General features: G+C 36.4%; 1 pseudogene; it reads right to left on the bottom strand.

Moving 5' to 3' along the window:
* Positions 1–10482: 10482 nt before the first annotated feature.
* On the bottom strand, positions 10483–11631 carry LOC119827666 (annotated as a pseudogene).
* Between the last annotated feature and the right edge of the window lie 1084 nt (positions 11632–12715).

Below are 12715 nucleotides of genomic sequence, written 5' to 3'. Positions count from 1 at the left end.
TGCTCTGTGCCATTCTCTGCATAGCTCTACAGTAGCCTGTAAGCTGGTCTTACAGACTGTTATAGACCTGACTGTGGCAGGCTTAGTGATTTTGTAATTTCCAAGCATGTATTAATTTGTGTCATGTGAATGAAGGCAGGCCAGATTGGTGGGTGTACAATATGGGGAGGCGAGCTTGAGACAATGAATATTGAATTTCAAATTGGGGCTCTCCTTTGCAGATATGTTCAGTCCTGGTTGTCACAGTAAAGTCTGCTCAGAGGGTTGAGAGACAAGCCATTGGGTGTAGCTGTGTGTGTCAAGTTACAGATCTGTGCAGCTAACACTGCACATGGGGGCAAGGTCAAATAGTATTTTATTAATGCCATTCCCTATACCATGGAATGGCCTGGTGATTCTCAAAGTCAGGATAGCTATGTGGTTTTTTTTTTCAGTTATATTTAACTTCATAAAAGTCAATTATTTTGAAAGACAAAAAGGCCAATTATTGGTTTCACTTCCTGAAATCACTGCTCTAATTTCTTGTTTTATACTCCAATGTTTCCCAGTCATTAAGGACTTCTTTCCAGTTTTCTCAGGTCCTGCTGATTATTTATTTCTGTTTAGAGCAGTTTTTCCTGTAACTTAGGCTTGTCTCACACTATATAATTGAGAATTGCTTTGATCACATAATACTGCTTCTGCCGCCCAAGACTGGGACGACAGTCCTGCAACTCCTTCTAGTCTGGGCCTTGACTGGTCAGTAAGAAGGAAAAACAGACCAGTGAATGAGAGTCTTGCAATCTCTCTGGCTTTTATTGGGAACATACAAATGAACAGGGAGGGACCTGTGTGATAACTGAGTTCACTGGCCAACTTTAAAGCAGGTTTAGTCTTGGCACAGAAAGAGATAGGTAGAAGAGAGGGCAAAAGCTTTCCTGCTGTGAAGTAGTTGATCTTAGCAATGAGTAGTGAGGTAATAAATTTTATTTGATCAGTAAGTGTCCTGTCAGGCCACATACTAGGTAATCAAGGATCTGAATAAACAACTGAACTTTCATGAACCAAAATTTCTATAGTTACACTAGTAACTACAACAAAAATAGAAGATCTGGGTAAAATGGTGTCCCTGCCTAAGAGAATTGTTAAATCCCAGGTTTAAGATGTTCAGCCTTAGAGAAAAGATGTGAGTAATCCTTGGTGTGCTACCATATAAATCCCTAGTCACTGGAGCACATGATCATAAAGCCTGTTCCAATTTTTCAAAAATAATTTTTGAGATTATTTCTGTATAATGTTGATAGTCTCTTTCCTGCCTCACTGTTTCCTAATTCATCACAAATTTTTCTTTTTTGCACCTTTTTAAAATAGCTTATATTGAGCTATATATTTTCTCCACTCTCCTTTCTTCTCCTTCCCTTTGCTTTTATCCTCTCCCATGGTTCCTATGCTTCCAATTTACTCAGGAGATCTTGTCTTTTTCTCCTTTTCATGTAGATTAGATTTATGTATGTCTCTTAGGGTTCTCTTTGTTGTCTAGGTTATGTGAGATTATGAATTATAGGCTGGGTTTTCTTTGCTTTATGTGTAAAAGCCACTTATGAGTGAGTAAATTGATATTTGTCTTTCTGGGTCTGGGTTACCTCACTCAATATGATGTTTTCTAGAACCATCCATTTGTCTGCAAATTTCAAGATGCCACTATTTTTTGCCTCTGTGTAGTACTCCATTGTGTAAAAGTACCATATATTCCTTATCCATTGTTGATTAAAGGGAAATTTAGTTGTTTCAAGGTTTTGGCTATGACAATGCTACTATGAACATAGTTGAGCACATGTCCTTGTGGTATCATTGAGCATTCTTTGGGCAAATACCCAAAAAGTGGTATTGCTGGGTCTTGAGGAAGGTTGTTTTGAAATTTTTTTGAGAAATCACCATACTGATTTTAATGCAGAGGGAAAATATTATTTTAGAATGGATCTTTTTAACACATAAAAAAACAAGTAAAAAACTAATATCTTATGGGGAAAAGTATTGGTGGAGGATGCTTGTTTGTTTCCCAGACCCAAAATAATTACACAGAAACTATATTAAATGTAATATTGTTTGGCCAATAGCTTAAGCATCTTTCTAGCTAGCTCTTACATCTTAAATTAAGCAATTTCTATTATTTTATATTTTATCATGATGCTCTTAGTTTACTAGCAAGGTTCCAGCTGGGGTCCAGTGTCTAACTCCTGTGGCAGCCACATGGCATCTTCTGACTCTACTGTCTTTCCTACTCTATCTGCTTAGAATTCCTGCCTTGCTCTAGTCTGCTAAGCCACTGACTGAAGCAGCTTTATTCATTAACCAATAAAAGTAATGCATAGACATCGATGGACTGCCCACACCAGGAAAGGCCTCTAAGTTAATTCTAAAAGAAAAATTGAGACTTCATCAGTTCACAGGAAGGAATAGACCCAGAAGAAATTATAGTACCTTTTAATAATCAAGAAATTGACAAATTATGGAAAGAAAGTGAACCCTGGAAAAGAGCTTGTAATGACTTTGGGGGAGAGATTAACAAACAACTATTCCAAAAGCAAGAAAATTCAACTTATATAGAACTAACCAGATCCCTTCCTTGCACGGTAAGGGACACACCAATAACTGGAGCCCCTATATTCTATAATGATGTGAATAAATCAGGAACACAGGTTACAAATCAGAAAATTTAAATAAACTAGATCAAAGTCTTTATGATTCTGTCCAAAAAGTCAGTGATAAATTCTATTGTCATAGTACTAAAGGATTTTTTTTTTGTTTGTTTGTTTTTGCTTTTTGAGACAGGGTTTCTCTGTGTTACAGTTCGAGCTGTCCTAGAACTACCTCTTGTAGTCCAGGCTGGCCTCAAACTCACAGAGATCCACCTACCTCCACCTCCTGAGGAATGGGATTAAAGGTATGGACTGCCTGGATGGTACTAAGAGATTTTAAAGAACCTCTCAACATACTTATGAATTTGCAATATTCAGAAAGTGTAGTGTGAAGCGGCGGGGCTGCGTCCCGCCACCCGCCGCCGGCTAGCTTTACACCCGAAATAATTACATGGAAACTGTATTCTTTTATAACACTGCCTGGCCCATAGTTTCAGCCTCTCATTGGCTAATTCTCACATCTTCCTTTAACCCATATTTAGTAGTCTGGGTAGTACCACGAGGTGTGGCTTACCAGGAGAGATCTTAACCTGCGTCCATCTCGGAGAGGAGCAGCATGGAGACTCACTATGGCGAATGCCTGAAGCGTCTCCCCCACTCTACTTCCTTGTTCCCACAATTCTGTTCTGTCTACTCCACCTACCTAATTTTCTCTTAAAGGGCCAAGGCAGTTTTCTTTATTAATAATGAAAGTAACACATAAACACTCCTCCATCATTTCCCCTTTTTCTGTTTAAACAAAAAAGAAAGGCTTTAACTTTAACATAGTAAAATTACATGTAACAAAACAGTTATCAAGCAAGTATTACAGTTACAATATTTAAATCTATTTTATCTTTTATCATAACTAAGGAAAGCTATAACTATCTATTTATTCTTCAACTCCATCAAAGACTCCAGAAGGATATAATGCTACCTAAGTAAACAAGAAATAAGTAACTTATAAAACTCTAGAAATGACAGAGACAACTCGCTGCCCGGACAGTCACCCAAAGTTCCTCTGTACCGTTGGGGCATCCATCTTCGGGCTTCAGGCCCACAGTATCCAGCAGACATTTCCATGAAGCAGAAAAATTCCAAAGACAGTTCAGTCACTTTCTGCTGTGTCCTGCAGAACGTCTCGCAGACTCTTTCACGAATCAGGAACCCTGAGAGACCATCTCACCTTTAGGCAAGTTTTAGCAGTCCTCTTTCTGTGGGTTCCTTGTGTCCAGTTTATGCAACAGTCCAGGCAAGAGCAGTTTCTTGCCCAAATGGCTAACAAACTCCATAAGTAGCCTCTTCGATGCCCATCTTCCTCTTGAAGTAGATTGGTGCTGCCAGGAGCAAACGTGTCTCATTGTCATGAAAAACCCTAAGTTATTAAAACATTAAATGCCATATTCTGCAGTCTTTGAAAGATATGAAGAATGCCTATCTGAAATATATCTATGCACATCTAGAAAATGACTAACGTGACTACAAGCTTGACTATTAATCGATGATTATCCATTAACAACCTATATTTCCTAATTATACATTACATTCTTTAAAATGAACTACAATCACAATAGCTTAATCAAAATCAGAAATACATATACATATAACAAATTGACCTTAAAATCCATACCAATGCAAATTATTCATATCTATATCATATCCCCCTTTAAATGTAAAAGAACATTTATAAACAATATTTGGGAAAATGGGCGCAGTTTTTTCTCTCCAAACTGCTTCCTGCTGAATGGGGGCGCTGTTATTTAGGTCTTTCATGGTGTAACCTGTGTGCTAGGTTCCTCTCAGTTGGCAGTTGAGTGAAGTAATTTTTTGAAGATGTTCACAGCAACCTTTCAGGAGGGCGTGGTCTATCATACCATATTGGGATAGAAGCAATCCACAGAGTCTCGTCCTCTGTGAAAACAAAAGAAGAAACTCTTTTCCAAAGCATCATGTTCTTAGATCCAAATCCTGAAGTCATACCGTTAAGATGTCCATTCTGATCTAGCCTGGCAGCCCATATAATGAAATGTCTCTCTGTACTTAGCTCCTTTACAGTCAAAAAAATCAAAGAAAACACAACAAAATACATAATCCAGACTCTCTGTGAATTTTCCATTTTTACGTGGCTTATTTTTACTCTATCACTTTACTTCTTTTAATCTATAACTATCTGTACTCTGTCTCTTTAAAGACTTTAACCTTTTTTTTTTAAGGCATTAACTTTATTCTCTATATTTTCTTTTTCTCTCTTTTAAGCCTACGTGAGCCATTTAAAGGCCTTCTATGTCTGAATCTTTTCTATTGTGAATCTGTAATTTTTTACTATCCAGGAGCATTTCTTAAAAGGTTAGGCACTTCTTAAAAACTTAAGTTGCGCCACTTATAGGTAATACGGTACTGCCTGTTTACAGCCAAGTCTAAACCTTAACTGCGCAGTTATTGTGGTAATTACGATAGATCCTGCCTGAGATCAGCACAGTTCAGCATGGCGGAGCAGAGCCAAAGCCGCTACTGCCTCAGTACACAGCAGTCCACATTGGAGCTGCACTCAGCAGTTTAATTTTGATACTGAGCGTGCAGCACAGAAACTCTTTTAATCCAAGTTACAGCCAAATCAGATGCGCAGAGCACTGCGCAGACTGAAAACACCTCTCTCTCTATGGCGGCAGGAATCCGCAAACGCTGTCCCGCTCGCCTAAGCCTGATTCCGCCATCTGCCCAGGTGCAGGCAGGGAGCAGTGAGCCATTGGCATGGTCTCAGAGTAATTTCTTTCCGATCCCAAGCGGGCAAGGTTTTTAAGTGGATTTAGTCACCACGTTGGAGCGCCAATCTGTAGTGTGAAGCGGCGGGGCTGCGTCCCGCCACCCGCCGCCGGCTAGCTTTACACCCGAAATAATTACACGGAAACTGTATTCTTTTATAACACTGCCTGGCCCATAGTTTCAGCCTCTCATTGGCTAATTCTCACATCTTCCTTTAACCCATATTTAGTAGTCTGGGTAGTACCACGAGGTGTGGCTTACCAGGAGAGATCTTAACCTGCGTCCATCTCGGAGAGGAGCAGCATGGAGACTCACTATGGCGAATGCCTGAAGCGTCTCCCCCACTCTACTTCCTTGTTCCCACAATTCTGTTCTGTCTACTCCACCTACCTAATTTTCTCTTAAAGGGCCAAGGCAGTTTTCTTTATTAATAATGAAAGTAACACATAAACACTCCTCCATCAAGAAAGAGTTGTTTTGCGTATTTAAACCGCTGAATTTGTAACATGATACAGAATTGACTTTATGATTTATTCAGTTACAAGATACAATCAAGAACAGGAATCATCCTATATATGTAACACACAAACGATTAAACACTGGTCTGCTGGGTTCTCTAGCACAAGGTAATGCAGAAATTGAACAATTATTGATTGGAAATGTGCTGAATCCCTGAGAATTTAAAACACACATCATGTCAATAAGAAAGGTTTTAGAAAAGACTTTTCCATCACATTGCAAAAAGCCAAGAAAACTATAAGGAAATGTCCTATTTGTTCTTTATACAGTCAAACACCACTACCTGCAGGAATTAATCCAATGGGTACTCAAATGAATGAAATCTGGAAGATGGATGTGTTCCATTTTGTAGAATTTGGAAAATTAACATGTGTACACACCATTGATACCTCTTCAGGTTTTTCATAGGCAACTGCCTTGAGTTTGGAAAAGCCTGATTTGGTAACCACATATTTGCTAGAGGTTATGGCCATCATTGGTGTGCCTGTACAAATAAAGACAGACAATGGTCCAGCATATATTTCTAAGAAAATTAAATTTTAGCTTATTATAATGTAAAGCATATTATAGTTATACCACCCAAAAATACAGGTTAGGCAGTTATAGAAAGATTAAATCAAACTCTAACGGGTATGTTAAATCAACAGATAGGGATGATAAATACCCCCAGATATGACTGCATAATGAATTATTAACTTTGAATTTTCTAAATGCTAATGAGAATGAACAGCTGCGGTGGAGAGACATTGGGTAGTTGAAAAAAAACTACAGAAATAATTTCGACAATGTACTTTAAAGATGTACTGACCTCAGAATGGAAACCAGGTCATGTGTTACGTTGGGGAAGGGTTTTTGCTGTTGTTTACACAGAAGAAAAAAACTATGGATACTATTAAAATGATAAAGGTTTGATTAAAAAAAGACACCTCTTAGTAAGAGGAGATGATAGTTCATCAAAAAGTATGGACATTTAATCTAAACTAACCTATAAAACTAACAAATCCTTTTTATTTAACCATGTATAACTTGCCAAAAGAGAATCTCACCAAAATTAGGGTTGGGGAAGAGTTTTGTTTCTGTCTTTTCAGGACATCTGAAGACCACTGAAAAATGAGACATCTGAAGAAAAAGAACAAATCATCCAGAAAAAAAAAGTCTCAAGAAAAAGAGTAAATTGGCCTTTTGGTAGATCACATTTCCAACAGGATAAAATTTCATAAATCATCCCAAATATTTGTTTCTGATGTTCTCTATAGATATATAATGCAAATGGTCTTTTTGTAGTTCCCACTACAGCTAAAGATTAAAGCTGATTTTGGGTTGGAGTACGGCTCTCCCCCTTTTCTAAACCCAAGTTTCCTTTAAAAGTAAAATCCAAGAAAAGACATGTGCCATATTATTGGTCTTTAAAGGGTCATAAGGTTCATGGTAACCCATATTTGAACATATGCCCAGATTTCTAGGCTATTTCTACCCTTGGGTTCCAGTTTCTCTTTCTTAACTTATCTCTATTTCTATAACTGTTTGTCTCTGATGTGGAGTTTTTTTCCTGCCACAAAAGAAGTTGGAAATCTTACCCGCTGGTCCTCAGGCACTGGTCTGAACACCAAATGCATCAATGTTAAGAATTTTAAAGTCAACATTTAAAGGTTCTTCAATTGGTCAACTTAATCTCTATTGGTGTGAGGAAACACTGAGATCAAGCCAACACATAAAAGAGTGTTTAACTAGGTATGTATTTTCAGAGGGTTCGAGTCCATCATTGAGGAACAAAGTCATGGCAACAAGAATAGCTGAAAGCTCATATCTTAAAACACAAGCATGAAACTTTTGACACTTAAAAGCCTGTCCTCAGTGAGATACTTCCAACAAGGATGCATCTAATCTGCCCAACCAGTTCTGCCAACTGGTGACCAAGTATTCAAATGTATGATTCATTGGAGGCCATTCTCATTCAAACCACACAATCAGCTTCTCATGGTATTTACTCATATTCTCAGGGATTATTCACAATGGGAAATTACAGCTCACATGTCTTTTCTTGTGATTATGTTTCTGGCTTCTTTTATACTTCTTAGTTACAGGAAACCAGATAAGAAATTGTTCCCAGGCTGTGCTCAGCCAACTGGTTTCCTTCATGTGTTACCTTCTTGCCTCTTTCCACATGTCCTGATACTCATTCTGCAGAAAGAGGTTTCAGATAATACATACTGCAATTATTTCCCATCATCCTTACTAATGTCTTTAGAATGCTAGTGTAATTTAAGAAAAAACAACTTTGAATTCATAAAGATATAACTTTGGCCCTTTGTTATCTTATGTGAAATGATATTTGATATAAGTTGCCCATCCCAATTGTCCTTAAATATCTCATCTGCAGAATAGGAAAATTATAGTTTTGTTCTTTTGTGAGGATTATTAATGTATCAATATATAAATTTTGGCTCAGTAAGTAACATTAGTTCTTGTTAACCATGGGGTTATGACTGATGTTCGTGTCTACCATTCCTGTAGTTAAAAGCAATCTTTAGAGTTTGAAATCTCTTTAACAAATAAAATCTATTTTATAAAGTTAATTGCCATTCACAAAAAAAGTAAAATCCAAAATCTTTGTCTCATGGGAAAAGAGCCACCTGATATGAGACAGAAGAAAAACAAAATTTTAAGAACTATTTTGTTATTAATCTCATTATCCCTTGGTTTTATATTGACATGTTAACATTAAGGTATAGGCTTACAAAATGCTCAGAACAGTTTTAAGGTGGCTAGATGAAATGATCCAGCCTAACAGATTGTTCTAGCTAGGACTTGAAACAAGTCTTGTGCTTTCCCATTACGCAGAGACTGGACAACAAATGATAGTTACCTCTCCTAGGACTTGATAATTAACCCAAAATTATCTTTTCAGAATCACCCCCAGAGAACAGAAAGTAAATTTAATTATATAATGACCACATTCTCAAGAGGTGAGAGGTTGGTGGGTTTTGGTTGTTCAATGCGTTATAAATATTTATCATTATTTAGGGGTGTTGGTTGCATTGTTATTGGTTACAGTCATGATGAAAACTAAACAAAGATGATTAGATTCATAGTTCATGTAATTGAAAAGAATAAAGGACACAGAAATAATAGTATAAAAGGGTAGATTATTTGATATATTCTGAAAAAAGGAAGGATATATATCTGATAAAATAAAAAGGTAGATTATTGAATATACTTTTAAAAAGCAACTATTAGTTTTAAATATTTTATGTTGGATTGGACTTTTGTATATTATATACAATTTTTGTATATTGATACAAATGTGAGTCTAATTTTGTTAGAACATACTGTACTAAATTCTATTCTTGTTCAAGGTATTGTCCCTAAACAACTCATTTAACAGTGTAATGTGCCGGGCGGTGGTGGCGCACGCCTTTAATCCCAGCACTTGGGAGGCAGAGGCAGGCGGATCTCTGTGAGTTCGAGGCCAGCCTGGTCTACAAGAGCTAGTTCCAGGACAGGCTCTAAAACTACAGTGAAACCCTGCCTCGAAAAACCAAAAAAAAAAAAAAAAAAAAAAAAAAACAACAACAACAACAAAAAAACAGTGTAATGCAAATCTAGTCCTTGAAAATTATTACCAACTGTTTAGAAACATAAGAAAATGCAAGTTAGTAATCAACTATTATAATCAAACTTGTAGTCACATTAGGTATATTTTCAAAGCTAAACTAAGATATATTTTAGACCGGCCATCTTCAAACAATTCATAGATATACAGAATATGGCACTTGTTCAATATATGAAAATCTATCAATGTAAATAAATGAAAGGAAAAAAACATATGGTAATCACATTAGATGCTTGAAAATGCATTTGACAAAATCCAACACCCCTTCATGATAAAGGTCTTAGAGAGATCAGGGGATATAAGGAAGATATCTAAACATAATAAAAGCAAACAGCCAACATCAAATTAAATGGAGAGAAACTCAAAGTGATTCCAATAAAATCAGGAGCAAGACAAGGTTGTCCACTCTCTTCATATCTATTCAACATAGTTTCTTGCATAGAGGAGTACATGCAGGAGAAATATTGTATACATAATAAATAAATCTTAAAAAGAAAAGAAAAATAGATCTCATTGTCATCATATTATTTGGTATCTGTGAACAATTCCCTTAGAATACAGTACTTCAAGAAAAAGTAACAAATGAATAACTATGGGGAAATGAAGACACATTCAACTTTAAAGAATATATATAAATATCTGCAGAACTTCATGTAAGTTATGGAATATATTGTTGATTGCCGATTATCCTACACTGTTACATCTCTACCAGATACATGAAAGTGCTCCTTTGAATGCACAGGTGAGTTATTTACTGTTTCTCATATTCTCTTCTATCAAGCATTGTAACATTAACATTGTTAAAAGATGTTGAATAAAAAATAAATAAACAGAGGAACATTGGAGATAAATATCATAAATCAAATCAACTTCTATAGAACATGATGCTCAAGCACTGAATACACATTCTTCTCTGTAGGTCATGTAACTTTATCTAAAACTACATTTATAAGTTTCTCTGCAGTATGATTTTTTTCTCAAGATTTTGAAGAGTACAGTGATGTACATAGGCTTTACCACATCGATTACTCTCATAGGGTTTCCCTCCGGTATGTGTTTTTTTTTATATATATATTTGAAGTCTACTGTTACGTGCAAAGGCTTTCCCACATTGATTACACTCATAAGCTTTCTCTCCAATATGTGTTCTTTTATGCATTCGTAGATTAGAGTGAAATGTAAAGGCTTTACCACATTGACTACATTCATAGGGTTTCTCTCCAGTATATGTTCTTTTATGGATTATAAGATTACTGTACTGTGCAAAGGCTTTACCACACTGATTACATTCATAGGGGTTCTCTCCAGTATGTATTATTTTATGGTTTTGGAGACTAACGTTACATGCAAAGGCTTTATCACATTGATTACATTCATAGGATTTCTCTCCAGTATAAGTTCTTTTATGCATTAGAAGATGACTGTACTGTGCAAAGGATTTACTACACTGACTACATTCATAGGGTTTCTCTCTAGTATGTGTTCTTTTATGTTTTTGGAGACTACTGTTACATGCAAAGGCTTTACCACATTGATTACATTCATAGGGTTTCTCTCCAGTATGTGTTCTTTTATGGATTAGAAGATTACTATACTGTGCAAAGGGTTTACCACACTGATTACATTCATAGGCTTTCTCTCCAGTATATGTTCTTTTATGCCTTAGAAAACTACTGTTAAATGCAAAGGCTTTATCACATTGATTACATTCATAGGGTTTCTCTCCAGTATATGTTCTTTTATGGATTATAAGATTACTGTACTGTGCAAAGGCTTTACCACACTGATTACATTCATAGGGGTTCTCTCCAGTATGTATTATTTTATGGTTTTGGAGACTAACGTTACATGCAAAGGCTTTATCACATTGATTACATTCATAGGATTTCTCTTCAGTATGTGTTCTTTTATGTTTTTGGAGACTACTGTTACTTGCAAAGGTTTTGCCATGTTGATTACATTCGTAGAGTTTCTCTCCAGTATGGATTCTTTCATGCCTTTGAAGATGATTATGATATATACAGGCTTTGACACTTTGAGCATTTCCAGAAGGTTTCACTCCCGTGTGACTTCTTTCATGCCTGTAATGATAATCGGCACTTGTAAAGCATTACTGTATTTCTGGCACTGTTGATTATACCTATACAAATTAATTTTACAATTTGCTCTAATTATAAAACGCAATCAAAACATAAATTTTTTCTTATCACTTTGTTTATAATCATGTTGTTCCTCTGTGAATGTACTTTGGCTTCCTTTGAAGCCTTTAAGAAATCTTTCCTACATCGATCCTCCTTTTGTATACATGATAATGATTCTGGTTCATTGATTGGGTTATCCATGGCCTCCATGAACAGGACAATAAATGATCAATAAATAGCCTTTGTTCCTAGGGACCTGGCATATCTGTGTTTTCCAGTTTCTGCTATCTTCATGTTTTGGTTTTTGCTGTTAAGTGATTGAATGTGATTAATACATTGACTTTGGATCTTTAAAACCTCATTGCATATTACTGTCTTTTTCCTAATTAGCCTCAGCTGTCAACATGACATTGCCTAGGGTTGTCTGAAGGAGCATCAGTTGAGGGTGTGCTTAGATGAGAACATGTAATTTCTGCATCTGAGAGAGATTGTATTGGTTTCAACTGATGTGGGAATGCTCTTCCACTGAGTTGACAATATCTCCAAGTGAGTGGACCTGCAGATGAGATCATGATACCATGACAAAACAAGAGAGAAAGCTAGGAAGCAACGTTTCCCCAGGTTTTGCCTTCATTTATTAGCTTGAGTTTCTATCCTAAGCTCCCACAAGGATGGACTGTGATCTAGGAATATCAACCAGATAAACCTCATTACCTGAGTTGCTTTTTGATAGAGAATTTAATCACAGCAACAGTGAAAAAAGTTGGACCAAAAAGTGGTACTTCAAATGTAATTTTCTTACTGCCAAGGACTTGAAATTCTTATGCCTGCCCTTGCTATCCTGAAGGGTGAAAACTGTGGTTATCAGTTCCAACATCACTGTGGACTTTGTTTATAATGTTCTTGATTTACCCAATGTTCCTCTTGTGCAACATTATCTGATTAGCCTCTTTCTGAATTTGTATACTTCCTTTTAAAACTGAACCCACTGATTTACATTAGCAAGAGACTTGCTGTTGAAT

Source organism: Arvicola amphibius, chromosome 12 (genome assembly GCF_903992535.2).
Source record: "Arvicola amphibius chromosome 12, mArvAmp1.2, whole genome shotgun sequence".
NCBI classification, from domain to species: domain Eukaryota; kingdom Metazoa; phylum Chordata; class Mammalia; order Rodentia; family Cricetidae; genus Arvicola; species Arvicola amphibius.
This window is presented reverse-complemented; position numbering and strand designations above follow the sequence as displayed.